Source organism: Mustela lutreola, chromosome 4 (genome assembly GCF_030435805.1).
Source record: "Mustela lutreola isolate mMusLut2 chromosome 4, mMusLut2.pri, whole genome shotgun sequence".
In the NCBI taxonomy this organism is placed as follows: domain Eukaryota; kingdom Metazoa; phylum Chordata; class Mammalia; order Carnivora; family Mustelidae; genus Mustela; species Mustela lutreola.
The window spans coordinates 169,769,289-169,782,058 of NC_081293.1; the positions used below are offsets into that span (position 1 = coordinate 169,769,289).

The window sequence follows — 12,770 nt, forward strand, 5'->3', positions numbered from 1 at the left end:
TCTGCCTGCTTCCTCATCTATAAAATGGGAATAGATAACAAGAACTTTAACAATAACAATATTAAGAACAAAAGCTATTACTGCTTAGGATTGTTGTGAAGATATAATGAGATAATACGTGGAAAGCTGTACATAGAGTGACTGGCATATTAAGGAAATTTCAGTACGTGTCCTTATTATTAAACCTCTGGAGCTGTAGCCAGAAGCCAAGAGTGAGGTCAGGCATTTTAGCTGACTGACTTTTTTTGTGTTTATTGGTGTTAGAAACATTTGAATAGACTATAGGTCTAATTGCTACTCTAAAATGTAATAATAGTATGATCTAATCTGATTGAAATAATTTCAAGCATTTTTCTAGATTCTTGAATCAGGATATTTTATTAGTAGTGGTCAATACAAGAAGAGAGGAAATAGCTGAGTTTTATTTTATTTTTATTTATTTATTTTTTTTTAAAGATTTTATTTATTTATTTGACAGAGAGAGATCACAGTAGACAGAGAGGCAAGCAGAGAGAGAGAGAGGGAAGCAAGCTCCCTGCTGAGCAGGGAGCCCGATGCGGGACTCGATCCCAGGACCCTGAGATCATGACCTGAGCCGAAGGCAGTGGCTTAACCCACTGAGCCACCCAGGTGCCCCAATAGCTGAGTTTTAAAAGGCAAGAGAACCTAGGGAGATTATTCAATAATCAAAACAGTAGTTTTAAGGGAAACTGGTAGAGGAAATTTTACTTCCATGTTTTTTAAACTAAGAAATACTTTTTCATAAAGAAACTGACACCAGTGGGAATTGTATTTATAAACATTTACTTTTAAAAAACAATTTCAGAAGACTTTTGCCAACATTTCATGCCCCTACTGTCTTCCTGAAGTTAGGAGAGCCAGGTAACCACTCCTTATAAAAATGAAAGAACCAAGGGACAAGATAAAAGTGGTATTTTGCCCAGTTCTCAGCATTTGGGTTTGTGAACAGGACTGTGTAAACCTAGTGAGCTTTTTGTCAGTTTAGCTTTGGAAAGTTATTCATATAAATTCCCGGTTACTCTGGCTTGGGTGGGAGGGTGCTGCACACCAGGCCCCCACCCCCTAGTTATTTCTGCAAGTTGCAGATAATGCGGAGGTCCAAGTGAGATCCGTGCCTGGGTCAGTCTCCATTAAGCAGCAGGATAGCCCCCAGATCTGAGGAGAGGAAAAAGAGGAGGGAGATTCCAAGGTAATTCTGTTTGATTGAAGGTGATAGATGCTCTGTGGGCAAAGCCACTGCAAAGGGGATATCCCAGGATTAAATTTTTTTGGTTGAGGGAATAATTTAAAGAATATTTGTTATACAGTGTAAGTGCTAATTTTTATAAAAGTAGAGTTCTATAGAGACATGGACTTGCTCTCAGACTTCTTAAGTTGCAGAAATTCCATCTTTTGATCTAGTGAAGAAACTCTACCAGTCAGTCCCTTTGTCTCTAAAAGAGCTGGGAATTTTATGACAGATGGGGTATTTATCTTAAACTGGCCCAGCCACATTCAGCCTTTAACAAGGTGTTTTAAATTTATTGCCTCTTCTTAACCTTCGTTGGCCTGGGACAGGCATGTGTAGAGGAAGGGATTTTGGTGACTGACTTTATCATGTGCTTAAGAAACTTCATAGGAGAAACAAACTGGGATGATTTCAATTCCAGTTTTTTCTGTCAGTCTCATTCTGATGATCATCAGTTTTAATATATGTGTATACAGTTTCATATGATTAAAACCAATACAGCTATGCTATGGTTTGACTTTTATTTAACACTATTTTATATTTACAATTCCATTTATCGAATTAGTCCAAATACAGATCTTGAGGGAAAATCTGGGATGCAGTTGAATAAATGCTGGGCGGAGAGTAAGAAAACCTAGATGTAAATCTCAGCTTTGCTCTTTACTAGCCCTGTGACCTAGGGCAACTTTCTTCTTTTATGGGCTTTTCATTTGTCTTCTGTAAATTGCCGTTAGTGATTCTTACCTCAAACTGTAATTGATGGAGCAGTGGGCAGAATGAAATAAAGTAATATGAACACAGGGGTGCCTGAGTGGCTTAGTGGGTTAAGTCTCTGTCTTTGGCTCAGGTCATGATCTCAGGGTCCTGGAATCGAGCCCCGCATCAGGCTCTCTGCTCAGCGGGGAGCCTGCTTCCCCCCACCCCCACCTGCCTCTCTGCCTACTTGTGAATTCTGTCTGTCAAATAAAGAAAGAAAATCTTTAAAAAATAATAATAATATGAACACAGCTGGCATATGGTAGACACACTTACATTTTTCCCCTATTTTTTCTCCATTATGTAACTATGATGTAATTTGCTTGACCATTCCCCTGATGGACATTTTGGGATATTTCTGATTTTTTTTTTTCCTTAAATGAATCAATCAGTGAGTGAAGCAATCTCTCTTTCTCTCTAAATATGTGTGTGTATGTATATATATACACATACACAGATTTATATGTGTGTGTATCTGTATTTATATTTGTGGGTTTTGGGTTACTTCCTTTTAAAAATTGAAATACCAGTACATGCTGTCTTTTGACTGAGTTTATAGATATGGGCCCTACTCTTGTAACAGTCTTGGGAAGGACACTGTTGGACATTGTGGAGATGTGTTTTGAAGAGAAATATTAATAATGTTCTTTTCTTTACAAACTCCTGGCATCCGAATGGAAGGAGCAGAGCTTGAGGACCCCTATGGTCTCAGCTTGTGGGAGACAGTTGATGGTCAGGCCTGACTTCTTTCAGGTCAGGGATCATACATACATGGGAACTTCAGTGGGGGGTTTACTCCTATAATAACAGGCACATAAACCAACTTGTTGCAGAGGTCCTCTGATAAAACAGCTCACTGGATTCCAGGCAGCCTGCCGATAAAGCACTGAGGCAGAAGGATCTTAATTTCTCATTAAGACACAGCAATCCTACTCCATATGCATTGGTTGAAACTTCCCTAGGGCAGATTTTAAGGTGGAACTAGAAATGGTCGAGTCAGAATGCCTTCCATGTAGAAAGTAGACTCTTCAAGACAATTCTCTGGAAAACCCTTAAGGAAGGGAAAGATGTTAATTGGTGAGATAGCCTGAAAGAGAATGAATGGGAATTCTGGGAAGGCCAATTGTAGATGATTATTGACCTAATAAAATATTGATACTATAAGTAAATATTGATGAGGTAAGAACACATAAGCTCCTTAATGTCAAGATTCATGGCTTCTAATTTTGAAAAGCAACACATTAATATAAAAAAAACCACATTAATTATTTTGAATTCCCAAGATGTTTTACGAAAACCCTCCCTTTAATTAGCTTCCTTTTGCAGTCAAGAATATGGAGCACTTGATTGGAAGAATGTTTTGGTAGTGGGTAGAACTAAGAGAGCATGCTGGCTTTTGAATTTTACTATATGGTACTATTTATTCAAAATGAAAAGAGTTGCATTTTCTGCTTTCTTAAGTTGAAAGAAAAGTCTTTTTGCCTGTTCTTATTTTAATCTTGCCTCTTTAACATTTGATATAGGACACAATTTTTTCTTTTTAACTTTTAATATTTTGCTAACCTCAACATTTTGTTGTTGTTGTTGTTGTTTTTTCCCCCTAGTTTTCCGGGCCCTATTTGAGTAGATTTGGAATGGAATTCACAAGGCTTACTGTTTGGTCTGGCCCGTTAGCCATACCCTGTCAGAACTGGTGTAGAGAAACTGGTTTGGATGGGATTGATTGCCCATGTGAAAGAACCTAAGAGCTCCTCTTGCCCCAGATCATTTGGTATTGCTAGGGCTCCTCTGTCTCCATTTTATTGACATTTTAGGCTATGTAAGTCTTTGTTGTGGGTTTCCTTTGCATTGTAGGGTATTTAGCAGCATCCCTGGGCTCTACCCACTAGATACCAGTAGCAACCTGCCCCCATGTTGCTCTCCATTGTGACAACTAAAAATATCTCTAGGTAACCCCTGTTGGTGGTGAGGGAGGGTCATTCCCCATTAAAAACCACTGACTTGGCGAGTGGATCTGTTTTGGGGCATTCAGTTTTTATTCAGTCTTATTTGTTGCTAGTCTGCTCTTCTACTACTGTGAACACTGTGTTCTAAAGCATCCCTAGAACCGATCACTACCTGGGACCAGTTTGGGAGGCTGTTTGTCTTGGATGAGATTCCCTAAAGAGATGCCCTGGGGCATGAGGAGTAAATGAACTTGAAGATTTTGGTAGGGTTGTGGTTGGAGCGATGAGAGAAAGAAGAGAATGTGAAGGCCTGATGTGGGGTAGTGGTCGGCCTTGTTCCTTGTGCATACTTCCCAAGCACTATTTGCCACTTTCCCCTAGAATCTACAGTTCCTTTGAGAATTAACCATAGGCTCTCAGACTTTTTCACCTGTTCCCCCTCTCTTTTGTAATTTCCTACAGACCTCTATGTCATTCTCCCTCATTCTTCTTTCACTCTTCCCGTCTCCAACACTGCCCCCTTTCAATATCCTAGCTTCTCATTTGACATAGATCATCACAACCTTCCTGAAACATTTTATTTACTTGATTTAAAGAGACCATGCTCTTTTAGTTCTCTTAAAATGTCACTGTCCATAAGCAAGTACTACCAACTAGGTAGCTTGAACAAGAGAAATGTATTCTCTCACAATCGTGAAGATCAGAAGTCTGAAATTGAGGTGTGGGCAGGGCCATATATCCTCTGAAGGTTCTAGGAAATTGTCCTTTCTTGCTGGCCATCCTTGGCATTCCTTGACTTGTAGGCATATCACTCCAATCTATGCCTTATGGGCATTCCTTCTCTTTGTTTATCTGTGTCTTTGTGGTCATATTTCCATTTTCTCATAAGGACACCAGTCATGTTGGATTTAAAATTGGATATGATCTCATCCTAATTTGATACATCCATAAAGACCCCATTTCCAAATAAAGTCACATTCATAGAAACCAGAGATTAGGACTTCAAAATTTCTTTTTGGAAGACATAGTTCAATCCACAATACAGGTCATATGTAAAATCAAAATGTAGATATTCTGTACATACTTTCATTCTCCCTAAAAATGACATGGGGAAACTGTGGATATCAAAAAAATACACCCACTTAAAATTCGAGCTTGAGGGCGCCTGGGTGGCTCAGTGGGTTGAGCCGCTGCCTATGGCTCGGGTCATGATCTCAGGGTCCTGGGATTGAGTCCCACATCGGGCTTTCTGCTCAGCAGGGGGCCTGCTTCCCTTCCTCTCTCTCTGCCTGCCTCTCTGCCTACTTGTGATCTCTCTCTGTCAAATAAATAAATAAAATCTTTAAAAAAAAAAAAATTCAAGCTTGAAATAAACCCGTGACTTTTTTATTACCATGTGTATACATTCCCAAGGGAAGTGGTAACATTCATTTTTAAATTAAAATGAGTTCCATTTAGAAAATTATTGTAAATGTTCATTATATATCCCTTTAGGTCATTAGAGGTATCCTATGGTGTGAGCATTTGACCTTTGAGGATTAATTTAACAGCATTCATAGTAAGAGGATGCCCTTTAGATGATTTGTGAAGAGTAGCACTTCTGTTGAAAGCATACTTTAGAAAATATACACCTCTGGGACTAATCAAAGCCTTTGGAGCACTAAGGACTGTTGATTTGCATTTTTGTCTACTTATGTTCATGAATAAAAACCTTCATGAAATCAATGATTTGTAAAAGAGAACTAGCATGCCATTCCTGAGATGTTTTAAAATTTCAACTTAGGGAATATTCTGCAAAAGAAATTCTATTTTTATTGCTTTGGTTAAAAAAAAACATTTCTAGGAGGAAAACTTTAAACGAATAATTTGGGAGTTAATTTCTATTCCCTTTTATCATTTTCCTCATTCTTAATTTCTAATTTTGCTCCCTTTTATTCTTTCTATTCTGTAAGACACATTATTTCTATCTTATCAGTATTCCTCTTTTTTTTTCTTAAAATTGTCATGAATTAATGATGGATAACTTGACTGTTGAATAAACTTAGGAGATGTTCAGTTGATTGTTGAAAGATGTAAAGTAACATCATGTGGGGACGGTTCATGGGGAGAGTAGTATTTTAATACCTCAGGTAACCAAGTATCAGTTGAGCACAATTGCTTTCAAGCTCTTAAGATAACCAGGTGGATCATTGAACTAAAGACAAAGTATGCAGTGAAATATGTTCATTCCTAGTAAGTATTCCTGTGTTGATTATTCATGTGTTTCTAGGTTCCATCTTTGCTATACTTACAAATAAAGAAAAAATGCATCTTGGAAGCAAATGCTGTCAGTAATATCGCACTGATCTTCCAAATTAGACTTTTTATGAACTCTTGCTTTTTATCATGATTTGTTTTTCTGGATTTGCTTGAAATGTTGTTTGAGTTGACTTATTTAGTAAATTATTGGCAATTAGTGATTTACACAGAAAGGAAAAGTGTTTAGTTAATTAGAGCAAAAAATGGATTTGTTAATTATTGATTTAACTACTTGCATCAGTAAGGACGAACTATTGTTCTATCAGCATTGGACTCTGTATTCACTATAGAAACAGCAGGTGGTAAGTAGTCCCTGATGCAAATGAGAATTTTGTCTAGAAATAGTGTTTTTTAATTTATTATTAGCTATTACCATTTACACAAAAGTCTTACTTGGGACATAATAAATACATGACTGATACGTTAACTGTCATTATCAGGATTTTTCAAATGCTGGGCCCACATTTTCGGTGTGGTGAATAGTAGTTATTGCTGAGGAAAGCCTTCATTATGTATGGCTGGCCCATGAGCAGTTCTAGACCTGTCAGTGCCTGTCATCTGGGAGACTGATTTTGTTGCCTCCTCCAAATTCTTCTTCTTGACCTCGTCTCCCAGGCAATTGATCTGCTTCTACTTTACAACTATGTCTCTAATAGAGTTCTCTTGGATTCCTGCTCTGCTACATTTTGCCTTCCTAGGACTCTGTCCCGGTTCTGTTCGGTGGCTCCATTCATGCCCGCTGTTTCTCTGGTTCCACATCTTCTCTCTCTCTCTTGACCCTACAGCCTTGCTTTTAGTTTTGCTATACCCAGACTGTACCAAACCATTTATCCTTTCATTCATTCAGTGAAAATGTATTGTACCTCCATTTCATGTCAGGTATCAGTGAAAAAACAAAGACCCTGACCTTATGCAGTTTACATTCTAGCAGGAAGAAGAGACAAAAAAAAAAACCACAATAAACACGGTAAGCATATATTTTTGTAATATATTAAAAATTGATAAATGCTGGTGGAAAACAAAGTAGAGCAGGATAAGGAAAGTTAGGAAAGCTAGTGGGCAGAGCCTGAGGAGTCACAGGTTTAATAGGATGATCTGATATGTGTCATTTTACACAGATGATCATCCATTTAAAAAGATGACATTTTACCAAAGATTGAAGGAGGTGCTTAATTTAGTCATGTGATGTGTGCTCAAAGGCTGTGAGGCAGAAGTATGCACAAGAGTCCTGGGTAGATAGAACAGAGTAGTCCCTGGGAAACGGGGTGGATTTCAGGTCATGTAGGGTTTGTGGACTGTAGTCAGCTTTTACTCTGCTGAAATGGGGAGCTTTGCAAAATTTTGAGCAGAGGCATGACAAGGCCATTTTTAGTTTTTACAGGTTGCTGTGTGGCAAGGGAGAAGCAGGGAGGTCAATTGGAAGGCTATTCTATTAATCTTGGTGAGAGACAATGATAACTTGGGCCAGAGCAGTAGCAGAGCAGGTGGTGAGAAGTGGTCAGATTATGTATATATTTTGATATATTTTGTATATATATTTTAGATATATTTTGAATGTGGGGCCAACAGTATTTGCCAATCAATTAAAATACACTGTGAGAAAAAGTCAAGGATGGTCCTAAGGATTGTGTCTTGGAAGGAGAAGAGGTTTTATTAAGATGTGGAAGTCCGCAGATAGAACAGTTTTTGAGGGAGTGGGGAGGAAGCTTAGGAAGGCTAGTTTTGAACACATTATATTTGAGAGAACGCATACTCACTTTTATCTTGAATAATCATGTCTTGATCTTTTTGTGGACCATAGTAAAGTTTTGCTTTGTTGAGGTGTGGAAACCATTAAAAAGGCAAAGTAATGGGAGATCTGGGTTTGATGGAATCTCTTCTAAAATATAGTTGATGAGGAATTCCCATTATTTTACCAAGATAAAACTTAATTAATTGCAGAGAAACCATGACCTTAAAAATCTTATAAAATCTATAACGCAGTGGCTTGTATATGTTTAATTTACATGTCTGTGGATGACTGTTTTTTTTTTTTAAAGATTTTATTTATTTATTTGACAGGCAGAGATCTAGATGACTGTTTCTTACCATTTTCACTGAATACTATTTTTCAAGTCTATTCATTTCTGCTCTATGTACCTATGTACTATTAGTATATAGTTTGTAGTTTCTAACTACTGCATCAGATTCTACATTATACTCTTAATCAAGAGAGCACAAGCAGAGGGAGTGCAGAGGGAGAGGGAGAAGCAGACTCCGCGTTGAGCAGGGAGCCCAATGTGGGGCTCGATCCCAGGACCCGGGCTCAGACACTTTATCAACTGTGCCCCCAGGTGCCCCATTTCCAAATTTTATAATCAAGTTATCTATGACCTTTTGATGGACCCTTTGGATCTGTAAACTTTTTGCCAAATACTGTCTTTATTAATTGTAGAGTTTTGTACCTTTGGTTGGTGTGTTTTTCCCGTTTGTGTTTATTGTCATTATTATTTTGTTTAGAGTCATTTTTGCTGTTTTTCATGTTTTGTATCTATCATACTATCCCTCTTCCTTTCTTCTCTTAAACTGAATGGATCTGCTGTTTAAACATTTAAAATTTTTACTTCAGTCTTTTTTGTGGTCTCTACTTACTAAGATCTATACTTTATATTTCTTGATCAATTATTAAGCTTACCAATATCTGTTATCTTCTGCCTGATGATACGCTTATCTTAGCCTATCATTGTCCCCTCTCTAGATTGACACAGCAACCAGGGAATTTTATATGCATCTCTTTCTTCTGTGAAATGTATAGGAAGGACTGATACCTGAGTGTTGGTTTGGTTGGGCTGCCTCTCTGACTAGGAGCCAGTGAAACTGTTGATTTCTAGGGTGAACAGAGAGATGATCACTAGAAACAGACATACTGGCTGACCTGGCCCAAAAGGAACAGAAACCATAGAGGGAGCAAAGCCAGCAATGCATGTGATGACCAGAGAGACCAATGAATTGGATCTTTTGGGTTTCCCTTTTTAATAATCCATGCAAAAGTATTAAATATATTTCCTTCCTGGACAGTTGTTGTCCTCCTTACTAAGAGCATATACTGTGAAGGCTTCTCCCTCTCCATGGGCCAGGGGACACTACCTTTGTGACTTAAGAGTCTACTGGTGCACAATGGTACTTTCTGAGACTGAGTCTCATTGAGTCCTTTAAATATAAGCTTAGTCTCTAGTAGGGCACCTTGCTAATACTCTCCCATTAGTAAAATTTTTATGGCTTGGATGAGTAAAAAGAAAATTCCCAAATGCCCTAGTCTTTACTCTTTGTTTTATCTTTCACATTTAGTTAATATGCACAGGTCTTGTAGGCTTTTCTGCCAAAACGTGTACACATTTGTACAAGTGCCATGAGTGCTTTGATCCTCTTTCAGGTCACTGTTATCTTTCATCTGAACTACACAGTTGGTCTCCAGGCTTCTGCTGTTGCCCTTGTAAAGTCCTTTCTCAGAAAGTAGTGTGAGACGTATTTTAAAACTCAGATCAGAACTTGTCACTTTCCTACTTAAAAGCCTGTAGTGATTTACTGTTGCATTTAGAATGAAATGCAAACCCTTTACAAGGCCTGTAAGGTCCTATATAATCTGCTCCCTGCTTACTCTTCCAGTTCCAGCTTATGCTATCTTCTTCCCTTACTCACTAGGCTTTGGCCACATTGGGTTCTTCTTGAGTACACTGAGTTTGCTTGTTCCTTCCTTAGGGACTTTGCACAGACACTTCTCTTTGCCTGGAATACACTGCTCCAGATTCTCACTGAACTGGGTCCTGCTTATCCTTTAAGTTCATCTAGAATATCACCTTAGAAGAGCTTTCAGTGATACCCAGCTGTAGGACCACTGTGCATATTGCCCCCTCCCTGCCGGTCTCTCTCTCTCTCTCTCTCTCTCTAACACACACACACACACACACACACACACACACACACACACACAGATACTCACACACACTATCATTCTCAATCATATCACTTATTTTTTTATTGACCTTCCACTTCTGAAATCTTCTTTATTTGTTTACCTACCTTTATTTGTTTACCTTCTTTATTGTTTACGTTTATTGTCTACATTGCCTACCTCCATCAGAAAGTAAACTCCACAAGGGCTGGAACTTTGTTTTGTTCCGTGGTACATGATAGATTCTCATTTAGTTTTGTTGAATGAGTAGATGGATGGAGAGCTGCCTGGGTTGGGAATAGACAGGAGTACTTTCTACCTCACATCCCACGAAATGCAAAAGTAAGAGAACTTGACTGAGAATCCACAACCCCATTAAAAGCTCTTTTCCATCCTGAACAAATGCTTGTCTGATTATAGATTAGGTAGGATTTCATTTCTCTTGATCTCTCCAGTAGGTGTGAGAAGAGCTCCTCAGCCCAACTGTTCTATGGCGAGGTGTTCAGTTACTTGTGGTTACTGCCTGAGAACCCACTCTTCCTCTTTGTCTCTGCCAACTCCAAATGTGGAGCCTCTCTGAAGAAGAGCTGCAGCTTCCTCAGCTTTCTCTGCTGTGGTTTACTCAAGTCTCACTTGTAGCTTGTCTTAGGGAAATTTGTTAAAATTTCTCACTCAGGGGGCGCCTGGATGGCTCAGTGGGTTGGGCTGCTGCCTTCGGCTCAGGTCATGATCTCAGGGTCCTGAGATCGAGTCCCGCATCAGGCTCTCTGCTCAGCAGGGAGCCTGCTTCCCTCGCTCTCTCTCTCTCTCTGCGCCTGCCTCTCTGTCTACTTGCGATCTCTGTCTGTCAAATAAACAAATAAAATCTTAAAAAAAAAAAAATTCTCACTCAGTGGCTCTGCAAGCCATTCCTCCTATCCCTTTTCTTATTTTCATCACAACTATAGATTTGTTTCCTTTTGTACCACTTTCCTATCCTTTCAATAGGTTTATGGGAGGGAGAGGAGGTAGACATAATTTGTTTAGTTTTTCATCTCAGTTTGTAAGTACTTTGCCTGAGTTCTTTTACTACAGTGATTTGGGATGCAGAAAGGCTTCTTGTGTAGTCTTAGAGTTGATGTGTTGATAAATAACTCTGTCTAGTGTTCTCATACATCCCTGATTTCAAAAAGGGACATTTATTTAGAGCTTTCTCTAAAGAGTAAGTGTTCATTTTATGCTGTTGCATCTGAGCATATGTAATTTCTTTTTTCAACCTTGCCTTCTTTTCCTTAGTAATAGAAGCAGTCACATCCAAATGCTCTCTGGTTTTAATTTAATGGGTCCACCTCAGTGGATTGTAGGTCCAGTTTGAGAGATTTAAGAGGTAGAGTTGAAAGAATTTGGAGATTTATTGGATAAGTTTCTTCTGGGTATTGGTTGTAATGTGAGGGAGAGAACATGCAGGAAAAGTCATGGATGACTTTGGAATTTCTAGCTTGGGAAACTGGAGAGGCAATGGTTACCATAATGGGGATTGAGACTGTAGTATAAGTACTGGTTTGGGGAAGGTGGGGAAGACAGGAGGAAGACAGGTGTACTGCTACTTTTGCAGTACCTGCAGATCATCGAAATAGGTAGTGAGATATATAAACCTTGAGCTGAGGAGAGAGACCTGGGTTGGAGGAAGTTCTGGGAATGATCAGCTTGGAAGGTGATTAAAATCTCAAATGAACATGAGGTCATCTAGGGAGGAGTGAATAAAACTTTTTTTTTTTTTTTATACTTTTTTAATTTTTTATAAACATATATTTTTATCCCCAGGGGTACAGGTCTGTGAATCACCAGGTTTACACACTTCACAGCACTCACTAAATCACATACCCTCCCCAATGTCCATAATCCCAACCCCTTCTCCCAAACCCCCTCCCCTCGGCAACCCTCAGTTTGTTTTGTGAGATTAAGAGTCACTTATGGTTTGTCTCCCTCCCAATCCCATCTTGTTTCATTTATTCTTCTTCTACCCACTTAAGCCTCCATGTTGCATCACCACTTCCTCATATCAGGGAGATCATATGATAGTTGTCTTTCTCTGCTTGACTTATTTCGCTAAGCATGATACGCTCTAGTTCCATCCATGTTGTTGCAAATGGCAAGATTTCATTTCTTTTGATGGCTGCATAGTATTCCATTGTGTATATATACCACATCTTCTTGATCCATTCATCTGTTGATGGACATCTAGGTTCTTTCCATAGTTTGGCTATTGTGGACATTGCTGCTATAAACATTCGGGTGCATGTGCTCCTTTGGATCACTACATTTGTATCTTTAGGGTAAATACCCAATAGTGCAATTGCTGGGTCATAGGGCAGTTCTATTTTCAACATTTTGAGGAACCTCCATGCTGTTTTCCAGAGTGGCTGCACCAGCTTGCATTCCCACCAACAGTGTAGGAGGGTTCCCCTTTCTCCGCATCCTCGCCAGCATCTGTCATTTCCTGACTTGTTGATTTTAGCCATTCTGACTGGTGTGAGGTGATATCTCATTGTGGTTTTGATTTGTATTTCCCTGATGCCGAGTGATATGGAGCACTTTTTCATGTGTCTGT

The 12,770-nt window shown here is 38.9% G+C and overlaps 1 protein-coding gene across 12 annotated transcripts in view; it reads left to right on the forward strand.

The window, feature by feature from the left end:
- ST7 (suppression of tumorigenicity 7) overlaps nt 1-12,770 on the forward strand; it is a 250,897-nt gene that overhangs the window by 157,482 nt on the left and 80,645 nt on the right. The gene's annotated exons all lie outside the window — the stretch shown is intronic.